The sequence below is a fragment of the Lathyrus oleraceus genome, chromosome 6 (genome assembly GCF_024323335.1).
Source record: "Lathyrus oleraceus cultivar Zhongwan6 chromosome 6, CAAS_Psat_ZW6_1.0, whole genome shotgun sequence".
Lineage (NCBI taxonomy): Eukaryota > Viridiplantae > Streptophyta > Magnoliopsida > Fabales > Fabaceae > Lathyrus > Lathyrus oleraceus.
Window position 1 is genome coordinate 113,227,406 of NC_066584.1, and position 8,279 is coordinate 113,235,684.

Below are 8,279 nucleotides of genomic sequence, written 5' to 3' on the forward strand. Positions count from 1 at the left end.
ACACTGGTCATCTGGCAGTGTGAAATAATGGATAGCCTCACTGTCGACTAGCAATCGGAACTGACATGGGTGGAAAGAGGCTCTCCTCATCAATCCTCTGGTCAAACAGAAATTGATGTCCATGGTAGTATATCCACAGTAGGTCCGAAGATGCAACAACTTGCGAGACAGACCCAAAGCGACTGCAATCTGTGTGATGATTCCACCAACATGGATGACTCCTTCAGTGGATCTAGAGATACCACTGAGATTATTCAATAAAAAGTTCCCACATGCTACTGGGCGAGACTGGGATGCGCAAAATAATAGGAAGATCTCCTCTTCACTCAGTAGTGTCTCTGCATCCTGTCTTCCCAAGAAGGAATGTGCTAATATCATCTGAAAATACCTGAAGGCTGGGTTATGTATGACATAAGATAACTGTGTAGATGGATCCTGGCTTCCGCCACCTGATATATCACTCCAAAACTTCTCCACTTCCTTACCCAGAAAATATCCCAAAGGTGTCTCCGGGATATCATCAGGAGTAGTCTGGAAACCCAACAGGTCGCCGAACTCTTTCTGGCTGAAGGAGTACTCAACTCCAAAAAGTTTGAAAGCAGCATACCCATCTGGTCCAGAATATGGGTCGTAGTCGAATGAACTCAGGAACTCCAAAGTCAGGTTCCTATATGTGTTACTCAAGTCATCAGCAAACTCGTCCAAGTGAAGCTGGTGGCTAAGGAATCGGATATTAGGCTCGATACCCAGTGCCTCCATACAATGCTGATCAGGGTAACGTGTGGGTGCCATAGGGCGCTGGTATAAAGCAATGTAACGCTCCCTCTGAGCATTGTCTCTATAGGCAACATGCATGTCATCAAAACCCTGCATCCTGTAAAAGTTAGGAAAGTGATCCTGAAAATACAAACCATTCAAACTTTAGTCTCAATGCAAAATAAGATAAAATAAAAATAAAAATAAATGTAAATAAATGCGAGAAAAAAAAAGTAAAATGAAAAAAAAAAACCATGGGTTGCCTCCCATGCAACGCTTGTTTAACGTCATTAGCTTGACGATTAGAATTTATACACCTGTAGTAGTAGGAATCGGTGGATCAATCAGGGTGTGGCTTGAGTAGTATGCTGGAATGTCTCCTCCTTCATAGAGCTTCAGTCTTTGTCCATTTACAATGAATGGACTACAGGTATCGTTCTTGATTTTTACGGCTCCGGATCTCAGAATCTTGGATACTTCGAAGGGGCCAGTCCATCTTGAACGTAGCTTTCCAGGGAAAAGTCGTAACCTAGTGTTGAAAAGGAGAACAGAATCGCCTACATTGAAGTTTTTCTTTACTATTCTTTTGTCATGATAGGCTTTTGTCCTCTCTTTATATATTTTTGCATTTTCGTAGGCAGATTGCCTAAGTTCTTCTAATTTATTAATGTCCAGGATACGCTTTTCTCCAGCGGCTAAGTAGTCTAAATTCAAAGTTTTAATGGCCCAATAGGCCTTATGCTCTAACTCGAATGGTAAGTGACATGATTTTCCATAAACTAGTTGGTAAGGAGTAGTTCCTATAGGGGTTTTGAAAGCGGTTCTATAGGCCCATAATGCTTCTTGAAGCTCCTGAGACCAGTCTCTCCTAGAAATAGAAACAGTTTTCTTTAGGATTTGTTTTATCTCCCTATTAGATACTTCTACTTGGCCACTAGTTTGTGGGTGGTATGGTGTTGCTACTCTATGCCTAACTCCATATTTTCTTAAAAGTTTGTCAAATATTCTCGATATAAAGTGTGATCCTCCATCGCTTATGACTAAACGTGGTGTTCCAAATCTAGGGAATATATAGTTTTTAAATAGTTTGATTACTACCCTAGTGTCGTTTGTGGGTGCAGCTATAGCTTCAATCCACTTAGACACATAGTCTACAGCTACTAAGATATACCTATTTCCTAAGGATGGTGGAAAAGGTCCCATGAAATCTATACCCCATACGTCAAAGAGTTCTACTTCCTGAATGTTTCTTAGAGGCATTTCATCACGTCTTAAAATGTTTCCAGTGCGTTGGCATCTATCACACTTGACAATGAAAGCATAGACATCACGCCACATGGTAGGCCATAATAGGCCAGCTTGAAGAATCTTGGCGTATGTCTTAGAGGTGCTCGCATGTCCACCATAAGGTGCAGAATGACAATGCTCGATAATATTATTTACCTCTTCTTCTGGGACGCAACGGCGAAAAATGCCATCTTTACCCCTTTTGAAAAGGAGTGGTTCGTCCCAATAGAAGTTTCTTACATCGTGGAAGAATTTCTTCTTGCGGTGGTAGTCAAGATCAGGGGGTACTATATCAGCAGCTAGGTAATTAACGAAATCTGCATACCAGGGTACGTTACTTATTGCTAAGGAATTTTTGGAATGCTCATAAGGATCTAGGTTATTGTCTTCAATGGTTTCTACTTTAGCTATCAGTCTATCGTAGGCGAAATCATCATTTATGGGTACTCGTTCAAGTTTAGATGTTCTAGCCTAGAAAGGTGATCGGCTACTACATTTTCAGTGCCTTTTTTATCTCTTATATCTAAATCAAATTCTTGTAGTAATAGAATCCATCGGAGTAACCTGGGCTTGGCATCTTTTTTACTTAATAGGTAACGAATGGTAGCATGATCGGTGTAAACAATAATTTTTGCTCCTACTAGATAAGATCTAAATTTGTCTATAGCGAAAACTACGGCGAGTAATTCTTTTTCGGTTGTTGCGTAGTTAAGTTAGGCAGCATCTAGGGTTCTACTGGCATAATAAATGGCATGTAATTTTTTATCTTTTCTTTGTCCTAGAATGGCTCCAACTGCATAATCACTAGCATCACACATTATCTCAAAAGGTTCCGACCAATCGGGCGGTTTCATAATGGGTGCAGAGATTAATGCTTGCTTTAAAAGATTAAATGCGTCATTACATTTTTCGTCAAAAATGAATTCAGCATCTTTCATTAAAAGTCCGGTTAAAGGTTTAGTGATTTTGGAGAAGTCCTTAATAAAACGCCGGTAGAATCCAGCGTGTCCAAGAAAGCTTCAGACTTCTCTGATTGTTTTTGGTGGTTTTAGGTTTTCTATACCTTTTTCGGAAACTATATGTCCTAAAACTATTCCTTCGGTCACCATGAAATGACATTTTTCCCAGTTTAGCACGAGGTTAACCTCCACGCATCTCTCCGGGATTTTCTCAAGGTTAGCAAGACAATTGTGAAAATTGAATCCGCAAACCGAGAAATCGTCCATAAACACTTCCATGATACCATCTAGGTAATCTGCAAAGATTGACATCATGCAGCGTTGGAAAGTAGCTGGGGCGTTACAGAGGCTGAAAGGCATTCGTCTGTAGGCAAAAGTTCCATAAGGGCATGTAAAGGTAGTTTTTTCTTGATCTTCTGGGTGAATAGGTATTTGGAAGAATCCAGAGTATCCATCTAAATAACAGAAGTAAGAGTGTTTGGCTAGATGCTCCAACATCTGGTCAATAAATGGTAAAGGGAAATGGTCCTTCCTAGTTGCTTTATTTAATTTTCTATAATCTATACACATCCTCCATCCTCCTTCTAAACGTTTTGCTACATGTTCGCCTTTATCGTTTTGCACGACTGTGATGCCTCCCTTTTTAGGTACTACATGCACAAGGCTCACCCACTTACTATCCGAGATCTGATAGATTATACCTGCCTCAAGTAACTTAAGAACTTCCTTCTTAACAACATCACTCATTATAGGGTTTATTCTTCTCTGATGCTCCCTAGAGGGTTTTGAATCTTCTTCGAGCGAAATCCGATGCATGCGTACGAATGGGCTTATACCTTTCAGGTCAGAGATATTATATCCTAAGGCTGAGGGATATCTTCGTAAAACGTCTAAAAGTTGGTTCGTGTCTTCTTGGCTCAAGGTAGCACTGACTATAACTGGACGATTCATCTTTTCATCGAGGAACTCATATCTCAGGTTCTTAGGCAGTTCCTTAAGTTCTAAGGTTGGTTTCTCAGGGCATGGCATAGGATCTGGAGTAAGGGATAAACATTCGTAAAGGTTATCATCGATGTAAGGTTCTTTAAAGTCATCATCTTCCTTTATGGGGGTCGATGGTAACTTAATAATTTCTTTTTGTTCTAATTCTCTAACACATTCATCAATGATATCTAAGGCATAACACGAGTCTCCCATCACAGGTGCCATAAGAAATTTCGAAAGTATAAATTCTATTTTCTCGTCACCTACCTCAAATGTCAACTTTCCTTTCTTGACATCTATTATGGGTCCTGCAGTTGATAAGAATGGTCTACCTAGAAGAATTGGTATATCATTGTCCTCTTTGATGTCCATGACGACAAAATCAGTAGGGATAAATAGTTGACCTATCCTAACAGGAACATCTTCTAAAATGCCTATCGGATATTTAACGGATCTATCGGCTAACTGAAGTGACATCTTAGTGGGTTGTAACTCTCCTAAGTTTAATCTCTCACAAACTGCTAGAGGCATTAAGCTCACACTAGCTCCTAAGTCTAGAAAAGCTTTATCGATGACATGATTACCCAACAGGCAAGGAATAGAGAAATTTCCAGGATCTTTATCTTTCTTTGCTAATTTGTCCTCGAAAATAGCATTACATTCCAAAGGCTTCGGATCGTCAAGTCTACGTTTGTTGGTAAGGATGTCTTTCAGAAACTTTGCATAAGAAGGTATTTGGGTGATGGCTTTTGTGAAAGGGATTTCTACATGAAGTTTTTCTATAACTTTAATAAATTTTTGGTACTGTTTATTGATCTGGGTTTGTTTGAGTCTTTGGGGATATGGTATAGGTGGTTTATATGGCGGGGGCGGTACGTAAATTTTATCTTTAGGTTCTTCTCCTTTATCTCGACCTTCCTGGTTTTCAGATTCCTCGGGTTCCTTTACTTCGTCCGGGGGTTTGGTACATTCCTTAGAAGTTTCGGGTTCACTCAATCTTGGGTTTGGTGGCTCATCATAAGCGTTCCCACTTCGTAGGGTAATGGCATTGGCTTGTCCTCTCGGATTTTGTTGAGGTTGTCCAGGGAATTGTCCTCCAGGTGTAGTCTGAGGGGCTTGGTTTAAAGCTACCTGAGAGATCTGTGTTTCAAGCATCTTGGTATGAGTAACTATTTGGTCAACCTTGGTTCCTAACTGAGTAATCAATTCGTTAACATGAATGTTTTGGTTCATGAACTCCTTGTTTTGTTGGGTTTGAGCGGTGATAAAATTTTCCATAATTTTCTCAAGGCTCGTTTTTGGTGGTACAGGTTGCATAGGTTGATTTAATCTAGGGGCTTGATAACTAGGTCTCGGAGGTGCATTATTTTGAATTGGATTATTGTTTCTATAGGAGAAGTTAGGGTGATTCCTCCATCCAGGGTTATAGGTATTTGAATATGGGTTCCCTTGGGTGTAGTTCACTTGCTCGGAGTGGGTTTCGTTCAATAGACTGCATTCGGCAGATTGGTGTCCTTGGGTTCCACATATCTCACAATCCGACGAAACTGCGGCGACAATATTCGGGTTCGTGTACATATGCTCGACTTTGAGAGCTAATGCGTCCATTTTAGCTTGCATCATGTCTATAGAGCTTAGTTCATGCACTCCTCCTTGGGATTCCTTCTTCTCCACTGTCGCTCGTTCGACTCCCCATGATTGATGGTTTTGAGCCATGTCTTCAATGAGGGCACTAGCTTCAGGGTAAGGTTTGTTCATTAGAGCACCGCCTGCGGCAGCGTCGATGGTCATCTTTGTGTTATAATGAAGTCCATTATAGAAGGTTTGAATGATTAACCAATTTTCTAAACCATGATGTGGGCATGCTCGTAACAACTCTTTATATCTCTCCCAAGCTTCGAACAACGATTCTCCTTGGTTTTGGGTAAATCTAGTTATATGGTTTCGAAGAACGGCGGTTTTACTCGGGGGAAAATATCTAGCAAGAAAAACTCTTCTAAGGTTATCCCAAGTCGTAATGGAATTGGGTGGAAGGGAATCTAACCATTATAGAGCTTTATCTCTGAGGGAAAAAGGAAATAATCTTAAATGTATTGCCTCAGGAGAAACTCCATTGGTTTTAAAAGTATCTGCTAATTGAAGAAATATTTTTAAATGTTGGTTAGGGTTCTCGGTAGCGAGACCCGCGAATTGTCTCTGTTGCACTAGTTGCAACAGGGATGGTTTAAGTTCAAAATTATTGGCTGGTATGATTGGGTTTACTATACTAGAACTAGGTTCTTCATTAGATGGTTGAGCGAAGTCCTTAAGAGGTCTTTGGTTTTGATCTTCGGCCATAGCTCTCTTAATTCTATGAAAGAATAAACGTGCGCGAGCGTAACGTTCAGGTTCCGCTAGAGGGTATACTAAACTTAAACTTCCGGTGCTGTGAGTTCTTCGCATCGACCGGCGGGAAATAACCTAAGTCTAAACGATATAACAATAGGAAAATGAAATTTGACGAAATTGGTCCCCGGCAACGGCGCCAAAAACTTGATGCGTTGGAAAATTTGATGTTCGCAAGTATACGAACGCGTCAGAGTAATATAAAAGATTATCGTATCCACAGAGACCAAGTGTCAATCTATCGTTATCTGTTGTTATGGTGTTTATCAAAGGCAATCGAAATAGGTGTTTTTGTAGTGTGCAATTGAAAAATAAAGTACTGAAATAAAATGTAATTAATAAAGACAGGGTCGAATGTAATTCACGTAATCAATTGATAATCCAAGTACTTGCTAATAGAACTACTTATGGGTAATGTTTCCTACTTTGAAAAGAACTAATTTAACAGGAACTGTCGCTTTCGCGTATTCAGAACCGAGTTGTACTCCCTAATCAAACCCTCTTATTGTCACTTATAAAAAGGCGCGCATTGCGTTAGAGTAGTAAACTTATTTTTAAGAAATATAGTATCTTGACTAAGTTGAAAATTATTATAACCTGGATTTCTTAACCGAAAGAGGTTCTTACGAACCAGACTCTAAACTTATAAACGCGTCCGAAAATAGTTTTAAAATCTCTTTTCTTCTTAATGTTAAAAACTCCTAATGAACTAAACAAAGCGCTTTCGCTGTTTTTGAAATAGATAAAAACAATTAAGTTTAAAAAGACGTTGGACGGCTTTCGATCTTACCCAACGGAATTGAAGTGCGGGAAAACTTAATTTGAAAGTTAAAATAGCCCTTTAAGTGTTTCTACGAACAATTGTACGGATTACTGGTTTAATTACGATCCTTACATTCTAGCCTTATAAATTTAGCTAGACATGGTAAAGTAAAAGTGCATTAAAATAAATAAAAGTAGTGCGAGTGCGGAAAGTAAATAATTTAAAGCGAGTGCGAAAAATAAATAAAGTAAAAGCGAGTGCGAAAAATAAATAAAGTAAAAGCGAGTGCGGGAAATAAATAAAGTAAAAGCGAGTGCGGGAAATAAATAAAGTAAAAGCGAGTGCGGGAAATAAATAAAGTAAAGGCGAGTGCGGGAAATAAATAAAGTAAAGGCGAGTGCGGGAAATAAATAAAGTAAAAGCGAGTGCAGGAAATAAATGAATTAAAAGCGAGTGCGGGAAATAAATAAAGTAAAGGCGAGTAATAAAAACCTGTTCCAATCGGAGGACTGAGTAAATTGCAATGCGGAAAAGAAAATGGCGGCAGGATTAACTTCCTTCCAAAGTGCTCCAAACTCGAGTACAGACTCTATCACAGACTCAATTACCCAATTGTGGTAACACTCCAATGCGAAGCGATTACCACTTTATAAAACTGAATATATGCCTAAGTGAAACAAAGTTGCTTCTGATTTCTCCTTGTTCCAACGTTCGGATCTTCGTCTGCTCTAAGTTTGGGTGGTTGTAAAACTGAATTCGCGTTTCTATTTATAAGCAAATAAAAAAGGTGGAATTGACTTGGATGCCCTTCAACTTGAAAATAGAGGAAACCGTTTTCCTCTTGTGGCGCCCGCCACAAGGCCATGGCGCTCGCCACAAGCACAAAGTGGGGCGCCTTAGTGGAAGTGGTGGGAAAACGTGGGAGTTGATGGAAGTTTGAATTGGACATGTCATGACTTGGTCTGTGGCGCCCGCCATGGGGTAAGCCATAAGCACAAAATGCTGAATTTTAGGGTTTTTAGCCCTTTTTCACTCCTTTTCTCGATCGGGGCTCCGATTAAAGTAAAACCCTGAAAACAAAGGAAAACACAGTAATAACACAACAAAATGATAATAAAATAACTAGAATGCATGTGAAATCGGAG

The 8,279-nt window shown here is 39.6% G+C and overlaps 1 non-coding gene across 1 annotated transcript; it reads left to right on the forward strand.

Moving 5' to 3' along the window:
* Positions 1-5,832: 5,832 nt before the first annotated feature.
* On the forward strand, positions 5,833-5,939 carry LOC127099739 (small nucleolar RNA R71). The gene has a single exon (XR_007794213.1). It is a non-coding gene; the product is annotated as a small nucleolar RNA R71 (small nucleolar RNA).
* The last annotated feature ends 2,340 nt before the right edge of the window (positions 5,940-8,279 follow it).